The 13211-nt window shown below is 38.3% G+C and overlaps 1 protein-coding gene across 1 annotated transcript in view; it reads right to left on the bottom strand.

Moving 5' to 3' along the window:
- CTNNBIP1 (catenin beta interacting protein 1) overlaps positions 1–10627 on the bottom strand; it is a 62592-nt gene extending 51965 nt beyond the window's left edge. Inside the window, exon 1 of the mRNA XM_074306333.1 lies at positions 10605–10627. The gene's annotated coding sequence lies outside the window, so the exon portion shown is untranslated. The remainder of the gene's footprint in view (positions 1–10604) is intronic.
- Positions 10628–13211: the final 2584 nt, after the last annotated feature.

Here is a 13211-nt window from a genome sequence, read left to right as displayed (position 1 = left end):
GGATTTTAAATTTATTTTCAGTTGTGTATGACTCCCTATGACCCCATTGGGGGTTTTCTTGGCAGAGATCCTGGAGTGGTTTGCCATTTTCTTCTCCATTTTACAAATGAGGAAACTGAGGCAGAAAGAATCAAGTGAGTTGCCCAGGTAGCATAGCTACTAAGTATCTGAGGCCAAATTTGAACTGACCTCAGGCCTAATGCTCTATCTAATGTGTCACCTACCTATTCCCAACAACAACAATAACCTATCACTGAAATTTAGTATTTCCTTCAATTGTAAATTTAAAAAAATATTAACCCAAGAAGGGGTCCATATTCATACACACACACACACACACACACACACACACACACACACACACACACTCTATTAAAAATTTCTTATTGATTGACTGAAGGAACCTCAATAACCCAGTGAAGAAACTGCTACAATAAAAAATGGGAGGATATGGGTGTTCAGGAGGACTAGCACTTCTGGTGTGAGGGCTACTAAGCCATTTGCAGGGCAAAACACCCTAGCGTCTACCTGATTCACCAAGTTCATTGGCCTAGCAAAATCATCTTAGCAGACAGTTAACCACATTGAGGGTAACCAACAGGCCTCAAAACTGTCAGGGAATTATGGGGGGGTCCATCTTAATTTTTGTCCTGCCACTGAACTTTGATGATCAAAGAAGAGAGCCACTTTTCTGGGGACAAAAAATTGGAAATTGAGGGGACACCCATCCATTGAGGAATGGCTGAATAAATTATGTTATGTGATTATGATGGAATATTATTGTTCTATAGGAAATGATAAGCAGGATGAGAAAAACCTGGAAAGTCCTCCAAAGTAATAGTAATAGCAATGTTCTGAGATGATCAGCTGTGAATGACTGCTACTGTCAGCAATCTAATGGTCCATGACTACTCTGAAGGACTTATGATAAAAATGCTATCCATACCTAGAGAAAAAACTGATGGTGTCTGAATACAAATTGAAGCTTTCTTTTTTCACTTTACTTTTCTTAAGGAGTTGGTTCTTTGAGGCTAGGTAGTAAAGTGGATAGAGCACCAACCCTGAAGTCAGGAGGACCTGAGTTCAAATCTGCCCTCAGATATTTAACACTCCCTGGCTGTGCGACCCTGGGCAAGTCACTTAACCTTAATTGCCTCAGAAAAAAAAGAGGTTTTTGGGGGAGCACAGAGGAACTCTATGTTTTCTTTTACAACATGATTTTTATGGAAAAGTTTTGCATGACTTCACATGTGTCTTTTCAATGGCAGTTAGGAGTGGGGAAGAAAGGGGATCTGGAATTCAAGATTTTTAAAACAAATGTAAAAAAACCTTTTACATGTAACTGGGGTAAATAAACATTTTTAATTAAAAAAACAGTGAGAGTAAATGGTGAGGTAAGAGAAAAACAAAACATGAATAAAATTGAAAATGAAGAAAAGAAAGACTGGCAATTTTGTGCAATTCCACATCTCCTTAATCCAATTCATACAGAAGTCAAGACATCATGGTGAGGTAATTGTCAAACAGCAACAAGAGGAAACAGGTATTTTGAGAACTTTGCCTTTTATCTCTCAAAAAATATGTATCACAGAAAGGAATCTGACAATTGCAGCTCCCTGTCCATACCCAAATGTTGCTAAAGAAATATACACATTTTTTGACATTATATTATAGGCAGGCATATGAAAATGAGATAGAATTGTTCTATTTGGGTGCATAGGGCAGAAATAGAACCAATAGAGAGGGAGAGAAGAGTTAATGAAAGATACGCTCTGCTTCTTTTAAACAATGAGATCTGAATAATCAATGATTATAGTAATCTAGTGTTTGACAAATCCAAAGACCCCAGCTTTTGGGATAAGAACTCACTATTTGACAAAAACTGCTGGGATAATTAGAAACTAGCATGGCAGAAACTAGGCATTGACCCACACCTAGTACTCTATACCAAGATAAAGTCAAAATGGGCTCATGATTTAGAAGAACAACGGATAGTTTACCTCTCAGATCTGTGGAGAAGGAAGGAATTTGTGGCCAAAGAAGAACTAGAGATCATTATTGAACACAAAATGGATAATTTTGATTATATTAAGTTAAAAAGTTTTTGTACAAACAAAACCAATGCAGACAAAATTAGAAGGGAAACAATAAACTGGGAAAACATTTTTTTACACTTAAAGGTTCTGATAAAGGCCTCATTTCTAAAATACATAGAGAAATGACTCAAATTTATAAGAACTCAACAATTGATAAATGGTCAAAGGATATGAACAGACAATTTTCAAATTAAAAAATTAAAAACATTTCTAGTCATATGAAAAGGTGCTCTAAATCACTATTGATCAGAGAAATGCAAATTAAGAGAACTCTGAGGTACCACTACACACCTGTTAGATTGGCTAAGATGACAGAAAAAAATAATGATGAATGTTGGAGGGGATGTGGGAAAACTGGGACACTAATACATTGTTGGTGGAGCTGTGAAAGGATCCAACCATTCTGGAGAGCAAGTTGGAACTATGCTCAAATGGCTATCAAACTATGTATACCCTTTAATCCAGCAGTATTTCTACTGGGCCTATATCCCAAAGAGATCTTAAAGGAGGGAAAGGGACCTGTATGTGCAAGAATGTTTCTGGCAGCCCTTTTTGTAGTGGCTAGAAACTGGAAACTGAGTGGATGCCCATCAATTGGAGAATGACTGAATAAGTTATGGTAGATGAATGTTATGGAATATTGTTGTCCTATAAGAAATGATCAGCAGAATGGTTTCAGAGAGGCATGGAGAAACTTACATCAACTGATGCTAAATGAAATGAGCAGAACCAGGAGATCATTATACACGGCAGCAAGAAGATTATACAATGATCAATTCTGATGGACGTGGCTCTTTTCAACAATGAGATAATTTAGGCCAGTTCTAATGACCTTGTGATGAAGAGAACCATCTGCACCCAGAGAGAAGACTGGGGGAACTGAGTGTAGATCTCAACATAACATTTTCACTCTTCTTGTTGTTGTTTGCCAGCATTTTATTTTCTTTTTCATTTTTTCCTTTTTGATCTTTTTATTGTGCAGCAAAATAATTGTATAAATATGTATGCATATATTGGATTTAACATATATTTTTGCCATGTTTAACTTATATTGGATTACTTGCTGTCTGAGGGAGAGAATGAGGGAAGGAGATGAAAAATTGGAACACAAAGTTTTGCAAGCATCAATACTGAAAAAATATCCATGTAAAAAAGAAAGAAAGAAAGAAAAACTATCCATGCATATCTTTTGAAAATAAAAAGCTTTAATAAAAAAAAATGAGATCTGTCAAACAGTGAAATAGATTGTCATAGTTTCCCAACACAAGAAGTGTCCAAGGATAGGGTTAATGATCACCTTTTGGTTAGGAAGAATTTCTACTCTAGGACCTAGAATAGGAAAATTCAAAGACCCCTTTAGCTCTAGCATTCACTGACCTATAAATCTGGACTGGGCAATCACAAAGCATTCAGAGATGTGACCTACTTCTCATCAGAACTGTCAGTCTTCCAAAATATTTGTGTTAATATCATTGTTCATGTCTTTGAATTCATAACTGTTTCTTCTGGAACAATTAGACCGGCAAATGTGCAGAGAGGTCTCATCCTGGGTTCTGTGAAATGGTTCCTTACAAATTTTTTTTTAAATAATTTCAATATTACTGGCTCCCTTTGCAATCCTGTATTTTATTTTATGCATTTTAAAATCACAATCTGGAAAAAAGGTTCATAGGTTTTACCAGATTGCCAAAGGTCTACATGATACCATGACACCAGTTATTATGGAGGATATAAGGAAATTGTTTCAAATAAAATCCTCAATTCTGACCTGGGTGAATATGTATTGAACTTTTTACTTCTCAGTCTAATGGATGAAAAGGCAATCCTATCTCTAATGGATTAGAGTGTCTGGAGGAATCTATTTCCAAATGTATATTTTAGAAACAAAGAATAAGGGTAGTGCAGTGTTTACAGCAAAAGGCCCTGGTGTCAGAAGGACCTGAATTCAAATATGACCTCACATAATTACTAGCTGTATGACCCTGAGCAAGTCACTTAACTCTGTCTAAAAAAAGAACTCAACAAGTATAACCTTGCTGGGACCAGAAATAATAGAATAGAATAGAACTTGTTTGAATACTAGTTCTCCTGCTTACTATAGGTGTGACTAGAGGCAAGTCACTTAAGTCTGGGTCCCAGTTTCCTTATTTGCAAAATGAGGAACCTGGGTTTCATGCAATCTGTAAAACCTATTTTCAACTCTAAACTCTCTGACCAATGGAAGGGAACAACAAGAGTTGCTTTGTAGTAAAAGTTTAATCCTAGTGTTTCTCCAGTGGCTAGAGATAAGTAGAAAAGAAGGGATTTTTCAATATGTAATAACTGAAGAGCAGAGGAAAATGCTGAATATCCCAGAACATCAATAGGCCTAGAAATCTGTGCACCCGAGGCAAGAATTGAACATCTTGATCACCAAAAGCTTTGACTCTTCACTGTAATCTTCTCTACACTAGGGACTAATCACTGCCTAAATATAGACCATTCATTGAGAGTAGAATTTCTCAGCAATATGAGTTTGTTTATTTTATATTTTAAAATGCTCCTTGATCCTTTCCCTCTGGGCTCCAGCATTGATTGCCCTGTAGCTCCAGAAAGGTCAGGACTGAAGCGTGGTAACTTGAATATTCCCTGGGCTTACAGATTTGGGGTTTTATGATTTTTCCACAATGAACTTTGGAAACTCAACTGGAAATAGTGGCTCTTTGCCACTTTCAAGGCAATAACTACTTAGAGGATCTAGTTACTTTTGTTGTGAAAGCCTGACAGTTGGGGGTAGGCAAGGTAGTAAAATAAGTCTCAGCTTTCTCATATTTAAAAACAAGAGTGAGACAATTGTGGGTTTTTTGTTGTTGTTTTTTGGGTTGTTGTTTTTTTTTTTTGATAGATGTTCAAGCTCTTAACAGTGTGACTTTTTCTTTTTCTTTTCTTTTTTTTTTTTTTGTGTGTGTGAGTCAATTTGGGTTAAGTGACTTGCCCAAGGTCATACAGTTAATAGTATTAAGTGTCTAAACCCAGATTTGAACTCAGGTCCTCCTGACTTCAGAGTTAGTGCTCTATCTACCATACCATTTAGTTTAGTGTCTGACTCGAGGGTTTTTCAGCCCCTTCTAGACTTTTCATGCATACTCAATTTCCTTCCTCATCCTTCCCAGTAGTAAAGGAGGAAGGGATGGCTCTAGATATTGTCAGAAGATCATAGAATCCTAGTTCAAAAGTTAAAGGGATTTCAGGGTCATCTAGTCTAAACCCTCTCATTTTATAGATGTGTGAGAACAACCTAAAAAATTGTATTTCCATACAGGGGTATTAAGCACCTCCTAAATGTCAGGTTCTGTACTAAACTTTGGGACTACAAAAAAGAGGCAAAAGATAGACCCTGCTTTCAATGGGGAAGACAACATGCAAACAATCTCCTTTCCTTTCCTTTTACAACCTTTTCCCCACCTTTCTCTATCTTCTACTACTTTCATTTTTCTCCCCTGAAATGGGGAAGAACAACAGAGAAACAAAAAGTTATCAAATTGTACATACCCTTTGACCCAGCAGTACTACTGGGCTTATATCCCAAAGAGATCTTAAAGAAGGGAAAGGGACCTGTATGTGCCAAAATGTTTGTGGCAGTCCTTTTTGTAGTGGCTAGAAACTGGAAAATGAATGGATGCCCATCAATTGGAGAATGGTTGAATAAGTTGTGGTATATGAATGTTATGGAGTATTATTGTTCTGTAAGAAATGACCAGCAGGATGATTTCAGAAAGGCCTGAAGAGACTTATATGAACTGATGCTGAGTGAAATGAGCAGGACCAGGAGATCATTATATACTTCATACTGTATGATGATCAATTCTGATGGATGTGGCCCTCTCCAACAATGAGATGAACCAAACCATTCCAATAGAGCAGTAATGAACTTAACCAGCTACACCCAGCGAAAGAACTCTGGGAGATGACTATGAACCACTACATAGAATTCCCAATCTTCTATTTTTGTCCACCTGCATTTTGGATTTCCTTTACAGTCTCATTGTACACTATTTCAAAGTCCAATTCTTTTTGTACAGCAAAACATGTTTGGACATGTATACATATATTGTATTTAATTTATACTTTAACATATGTAACATGTATTGGTCAACCTGCCATCTGGGGGAGGGGAGTGGGAGGAAGGAGGGGAAAAATTGGAACAAAAGGTTTTGCAATTGTCAATGCTGGAAAATTACCCGTGCATATAACTTGTAAATAAAAAGCTATAATAATTTTAAAAAAAAGAAGAAGAAAAAGAAAAACAGAAAATGGGAGAAGTCACTTGATACAATAGCTCCATTTTAATACCCATCTCATGGAGGAGAGAGAGTTTGTCACTCATTTTAATAATTACATTTGTAATTAAGAGTTTCCTTATTCAGGATTAGAATGACATTTTGTTCTTCAGGAGTTCTAGGGACTAAAAAGTGGACAAACTCACGGCAACAAATTTAGAATGCAGATTATCTTTTTAATACATTCTATTTATACAAATCAATGAAGAAAGTTAGATGGAGGTATGATTGCTTAACAAAGTGCTGGTGACCTTCAGCCACTCAGCCGGATGTTCCAAGCAAGACCCCACATATCATAGGTAAAAAAGTTTTTCAGTTTCTATCTGCTAGTGTCCTTCCTGCATTAAACCTCAGATTTACTTTTCACTGACTCTGTATATAAAATGTAAATTCCTCAAGGATAGAGGCTGTTTCTTTATGTCTTTGTAGGCCGGGCATCATAGCCTGGTATTCAGTAGGTGCTTAATAAATGCTTGTTGAATTGATTCTGTTTCATAGCCTCAGAACGAGGCTCACTAGCTTCCAAGAGGTCCTCATTAAAGGCACCATCCCAGGTATGGCAACCACAGTGTACTTTATCAATGCTTCCTTGGGACAATGTCCCTTTGTTATCCAAAGCAGAGGAGTGGACAGCTAGCAGAATCTCAGGCCAAATAAGACAGGAGGGTGCTAATAATGCAGGCTGGTGTGAGAGCTATTTTGGAGGCAGAGAGGGTCCTGTGTGGGTAGAGTGACCTTTAATTCTTACTATGTAAAGAGCCCCCTTCTCTGCCCTGAAAGAGCAGGCAGATACAGGGCAGGGAGAGGCCCCAGTTTGGGGACAGGGGAGAAGGTAAAGGATTTGTGCTATAGCATTTTCACTCTTTTTGTTGCTGTTCACTTGCATTTTATTATCTTTCTCAATTTTTTTTCCTTTTTGACTTGATTTTTCTTGAACAACAAAATAATTATATAAATATGTATGCACATATTGTTTTTAAACATTGTTGCCATGTTTAACATATATTGGATTACTTGCCATCCAGGGAAGGGTGTGGGGGAAGGGGGAGGATTGGAACATAAGGTTTTGCAAGGGTTAATATCCATGCATATATTTTGAAAATAAAAAGCTTTAATAATAACAAAAAAATAATTCATGCTAAATATAGGACTTGAGCTATACTAATTAAGATGTAACAAGCATTTAATTTAAAATATTAAAGAAGACTAGCCAACAAGCTAGAAAGTTTTTTGTGGGTTGTTTTTTTTTTTTTTTTCTTGAGACAGTATCCACGTTTGAAATCTTGTTTCTCTTTTGCACAAATCTGGCCACCATGCTTCCTCTAAGGATCCTCACTGATGGAGCAGACTAAAGTAGCTAACAAATTAATAAGTCTTTGGTAGCATATCATCCTCCTGAGCTTTGCCTTGGCAAATAATTTTCACCTGATTTTACTTTGGAGATAACAAGGAATTATTAAACACAACGATGAAAGCATTTTGTAGATCAGTGAATCTACATATTTTGTGTCTTGAATGGAATATATGCAGCTGTGAACATCTGGCTATCTGCCCACAAGGCCCCTGATGACTGGTACCTACCTACATCACAGAACCCTTCTTGTTCTGCACTGGGGCCTGGGAACAGGATCAAGAAATATTTATTCATTATTTGGCGGAATGTTTTGATAGAATAAAATTTCTCATGAATGTGTTTAGTCTGCACTGCCTCAAATATGATGAATGCCCAATAAAAGCAAGTCATACCTGAAACCTCATATTTTACTTAAATATTCATAATATCAGCTATCAAAGGCACTGAGAATGCTGAATTCCTCTTTCCCTAAAAGGAATCTTCCACTGAACTGAGAACAGAGCATTTAATTTGCTTGAGTAGCTGAGTGGTGCAATGGATAGAGTGCCAAATGCAGGGTCAGGAAGACCTGAGTTCAAATTCAACTTCAGACACTTACTATGTGACCCTGGGCATATTACTTAACCTTGAATTCCTCAGTTTCCTCATTTGTGAAGTGATATAACAGCTTTTACCTCCTAAGGTTGTATTGAAGATGTGAGATGAGAGAATATTTTAAAACACTTGGTGTAATAGCTAGTACTTAGTGGGCATTATATAAATGTTCACTATGATTGTATTATTGCTTTATAAATGCTGGTCGAATTGAATTGCAAACAAACAGCTCCCTTCTTGCTGCTCTCAGGTAGATTGTCCTGTATAGGTACAAGTGGCATTTACCTAAAAGGCAGGTGTGACCCACACACACACCAAATCCATAGACTCTAGGAGCTATTTATTATCTCCAGGTTCCAATATTAAAAAAAAAAATCCACTTGGTTTTTAAAGCTCTTCACAACCTTCCTTCCTTCTCATTCTTTATTTCCTACCACAGAAATATTTGCTATTCCTTATAATAAAGAAGGGGTATCCTCTCCAGACTCAGGGGCCTTCACTGGCCATACAATCCAGTACCTGGAATGCTCTTCCACCCACCTCCCCTTCCTCTTGGCTTTTCTGGCCTCCTTTGAGGCTCCATTCCAAATCGAATCTCTTCAAGAAACCTTCTCTCCATTTTGTTTCCTCCCACTTGGCCCCCTCCCCATTCCCATCCCCATCACTACTACCTTCCTTCTTGTACATACATAACTGTTAGCATGTTGTCTCCCCCATTAACTGATTTTCACCTTTATCTCTAGTGCTCAACAGGATGTTAGCACTTAGCAAGTGCTTAATATATGTTTGTTGACTGACATAATTTGGGCACTGATAGCTGGAGCAGCAGCTATCTGCAAGGTTATATCCAAGCACAGCAAGAGGTCCTTGGGAGGCTGCAACCCACCTTACAAACAAGGAATTATGCTAGAAGACTTGTGTGCCAAGAATGCTCTCAAAAAGATATAAATCCAGAAAAGATGATGGACTAGTTATACAGATGGAACAAAAGATAACCAGGGGACAGCCTCGCCTGAATGCTCTATCTGCTCTCTCACAATATCAAGAGATGGACCTCTAACCCAAGTGAGTTCATGGAGGAGAGTGGCACATGATGGGCATTGACATGCCCACCCCAATGAGATCCAGAATCCACTGGCATTGTTGCTGGTCTGTCATTTTTCAGTAGTGTCCAACTCTTCACACCTCCCTCCCCCCATTCAGAGTTTTCTTGTCAAATGGTTTATCATTTATCAGATTGTTTGTATTCTCAATGGGGGTGGGGTGAAGAGGAAGGAGGAGAGAGAATCTGGAACTTAAAGTTTTAAAAATGAATGTTAAAAATTGTTTTTACTTATAACTAGGGAAAAACTATCATAATACACTTTGTAAAAAGGCTTTTAATTTTTGTTCAATAAAGATCATTCATTGCAAATAAAATTCCTGGCTTTATAGTCCTCCACTATCCCCCTACAGTTCTGCCCAGAAATCACTTCCCTCAATAGCATTCATCCCCCATTGGTAAAGCAAGGGAGGGAGGGTCCTTGCTTTATAGTTAATAAATACCAAAGGGTAACACTGGGTCAAATCTACACCCTGGTGCCCATTAATGAAGACTTTTTACATGAAAGGGATACAAAAAGGGACAGGTATAGGGCAAATAACCTGGGATCTGAGGTGGATGCAGCTTTCCTTTTGCACTAGGCATAGCAGCCTGTAATAATGATTAATTATTTAAATGAGAATACATGAGAGCTAGCAGAGGCTATGAGAGGAAGTGTCTCTCTGGGATTTTCCTGTTGGAATCCTGTTAATTAGCACAAGATATGGCTCTAAGGGAAAGAGCCAAAGATACTCATAGTCAAAGAATTAGAGCTTCATTACATTTAAATAAAAAAAGCCCAGGTGAGTAAATTACTGACAAAATGCTATTTGAAAATAAAACTGCCTCCCTTTCCCCCACTCATGTGGCTGATTATTGAGATGCCATAATGATGGAAGGAAGCCAGGAAGGAAGGAAAGCAGGAAGGAAGGAGGGCAGGAAGGAAGGAAGGAAGGAAGGAAGGAAGGAAGGAAGGAAGGAAGGAAGGAAGGAAGGAAGGAAGGAAGGAAAGAAGGAAGGAAGGAAGGAAGGAAGGAAGGAAGGAAGGAAGGAAGGAAGGAAGGAAGGAAGGAAGGAAGGAAGGAAGGAAGGAAGGAAGGAAGGAAGGAAGGAAGGAAGGAAAGAAGGAAATGTGGTGACCACGTTAGCACCCAGGGTACCTTAGAATCAGCTGGAGTCAGGATAAGCAAAAGTCTTTATTATTGGTCTTTAGTGGTAGAAGTGAAGAGAAGGGACGTGTAGGATCTCTGTGACCTCACTGTCTCTGCTCTCTTGCAGAAGTGACCCTGACTAGTCTCACTGCACCTCCTAGTCTCTCACACAATTCTCTGCATACACCAAATGATTGGGCCAGCACAGGATAGTGGGAAGGGCCATTTTCCAAGCATATTCCTATAGAGTATTGCCCAATCAATAATTAGCCTCAAGTGCTTGATTGTCCGACCCCAGTGCATTGACTCAAGAGTTTTAGCCCTTTACATCTCCCCCTTTCTTTTGTTTTAGAACACAGGTGGTCATGCCATCCCTGACTTCTCAGGGAGGTGAGAACGCCAAAAAGGAAGTGATCATACCCTCCCTGACTTCTCAGGAAAGGAGGTGAAAACACAAAAAAGAAGGTGATCACGCCTTCCCTGACTTCTCAGGAAGGGAGATGAAAAGCACCAAAGGGAAGTGGGGAGTCAAGCCAGATATTGTTAGTAGGTTTCTGGGCTGAAGGTTCTTATTAGAAACAGGTATGCACAAATCCATCAGCATGGGAGGTATTACAGAAGCACATAGCAATAATGCACAGGCTATTAGTGGTGACTCTCCCCACAGCCAGGGCAGGCTTAATATGGTGTAACAAACATGAATTGTAGATGAAAGTTGTGCTATAACAAACAATATAAATCAACATGGTATTGTAAAAGATTTCCAGAAATCCTAGAAGGAAGGTATATAAACAATAGTCACACATATATCTTCTTCAGCAGCCAAGAGATAGTCCAAAATCAATCTATTGTCTCTTGCATCACTTGTCAGAGAATCCAATGATTCCTGCAAGTTTTTGAAGTCCTGCAACAGTCTTTTTATGTGTTAGGGAATCCAATGATTCCTGAAGATCTTGAAGTCCTGCAACAGTCTTATCATTTCTGAGAAAATCCAATGATTCCTGAGGGTTTTCAAGTCCTACAACAGTCTTATCATGTCTCAGAGAATGTAGTGATTGCTAAGGGTTTTGAAGTCCAACAACAATCTTATCATGTCTCACAGAATCCAATGATTGCTGAGGGTTTTGAAGTCCAACAACAGTCTTATCATGTCTCAGAGAATCTAATGATTCCTGCAGATTTTGAAGTCTAACAATTTTTTTATATCCATGAGTCAAACGCCATAACTGCCAGGCTCTTTCAGTGGTGGGCACAGTCAACAATGAAACCACCTGATGTTTCTTGGATCTTCTCCTTCATTACAAGGGTCCACTCCATGTCTCTCCAATGGACAAGGTGAATATGGCTCATTGGCACCCATCTGATTCCTTCTCCATCTATAGAGATACAAGCAAACCCTCTTCCCCAAGCAGTTAACCTATCTGGTCCCTTCCATTCACCACTTTCTGAATCTCTCCATATCACCTGGTGATTATCTAAAGACAGTGGAGCTGCTCACACTGGACACTGCCCTTCTGGTGGGTTATAAAACCTGTCTGCGGAGCTAGTACATCTTTGTCAAAAAACAAGAAGTTAATAGTATAAAAAGCTAGATTTAGAAGTTCTCTAGGGTTACCTGTGGCTCCCCCTTTCTTTTGTTTTTGGAGGAGCATCTTAATGTCTCTGTTTCTCCTCTCTACTATTGCCTGTCCTTGGGGATTAAAAGGTATGCTAGTAGTGTGTAAAATCTTTTACTGTACACAAAAGTGTGTAAAATGTTTAGAAGTATATGCAGGTCCATTGTCTGTTTTTATTGTTTGTGACACACTCATAATTGCAAATACTTATATAAGGAATTCAATGAATACTCGGGCTGTCTCTTTTGCTGCTGATATTGCAAAAGTGAATCTTGAAAAAGTATCTACTACAACATGGATAAAAGACAGACAACCAAAAGATTTATAATGGGTCACATCCATTTGTCAAATTTCATTAGATCTCAAACCAAAAGTGTTCTTCCCTGGAGGGAGTGAGGAGCATGGAAAGGAATGCAAGCTGTATAGGCTTTTACTATGCTCCTAGCTTCCTCTCTTGTTATTCCAAATTGTAAACGTAAAACTCAAGCAGCCTGATGATATTTAAAATGAGATTCTTGGGCTTCTTAAAATAAAGGAGTACTGGCCAACATGGTTAGAAGGCTATCTGCCTTTGAATTACCATCAAAAATATGACCTGGAAGTCCACTATGAGAGTGGACATGCAACTTATAAATCTTACCTGGATGCTTTCTCACTTGCTCTTGAAGTTCCTTAAAGAGCTGATATATTGGAGGCTACACATTTTATTTGGGCTGTGGCAATTCTTTGTACCACACCTACGAAATAGGCTGAATCAGATATTATATTTATATCTCCTGGATAATAAGTAAGAACTTGAATGCTTGCATACAATTCATTCTGCTGAGTGGATTGAAAAGTTCTGACTACTCTCTTTATAGTATACAGCACAAATATTATGTTTGGACGCATCTGTAAAGATAGTTGGTCCTTTAAGAGGAACTTTAGAAACCTTTTCTTCAAGAATCCATCGCCAGTTATGTAAGAGTCTGGTTATCTTTAATGGAGACCCGTATGTAAA

Source organism: Sminthopsis crassicaudata, chromosome 3 (assembly GCF_048593235.1).
Source record: "Sminthopsis crassicaudata isolate SCR6 chromosome 3, ASM4859323v1, whole genome shotgun sequence".
Classification (NCBI taxonomy): Eukaryota; Metazoa; Chordata; class Mammalia; order Dasyuromorphia; family Dasyuridae; genus Sminthopsis; species Sminthopsis crassicaudata.
This window is presented reverse-complemented; position numbering and strand designations above follow the sequence as displayed.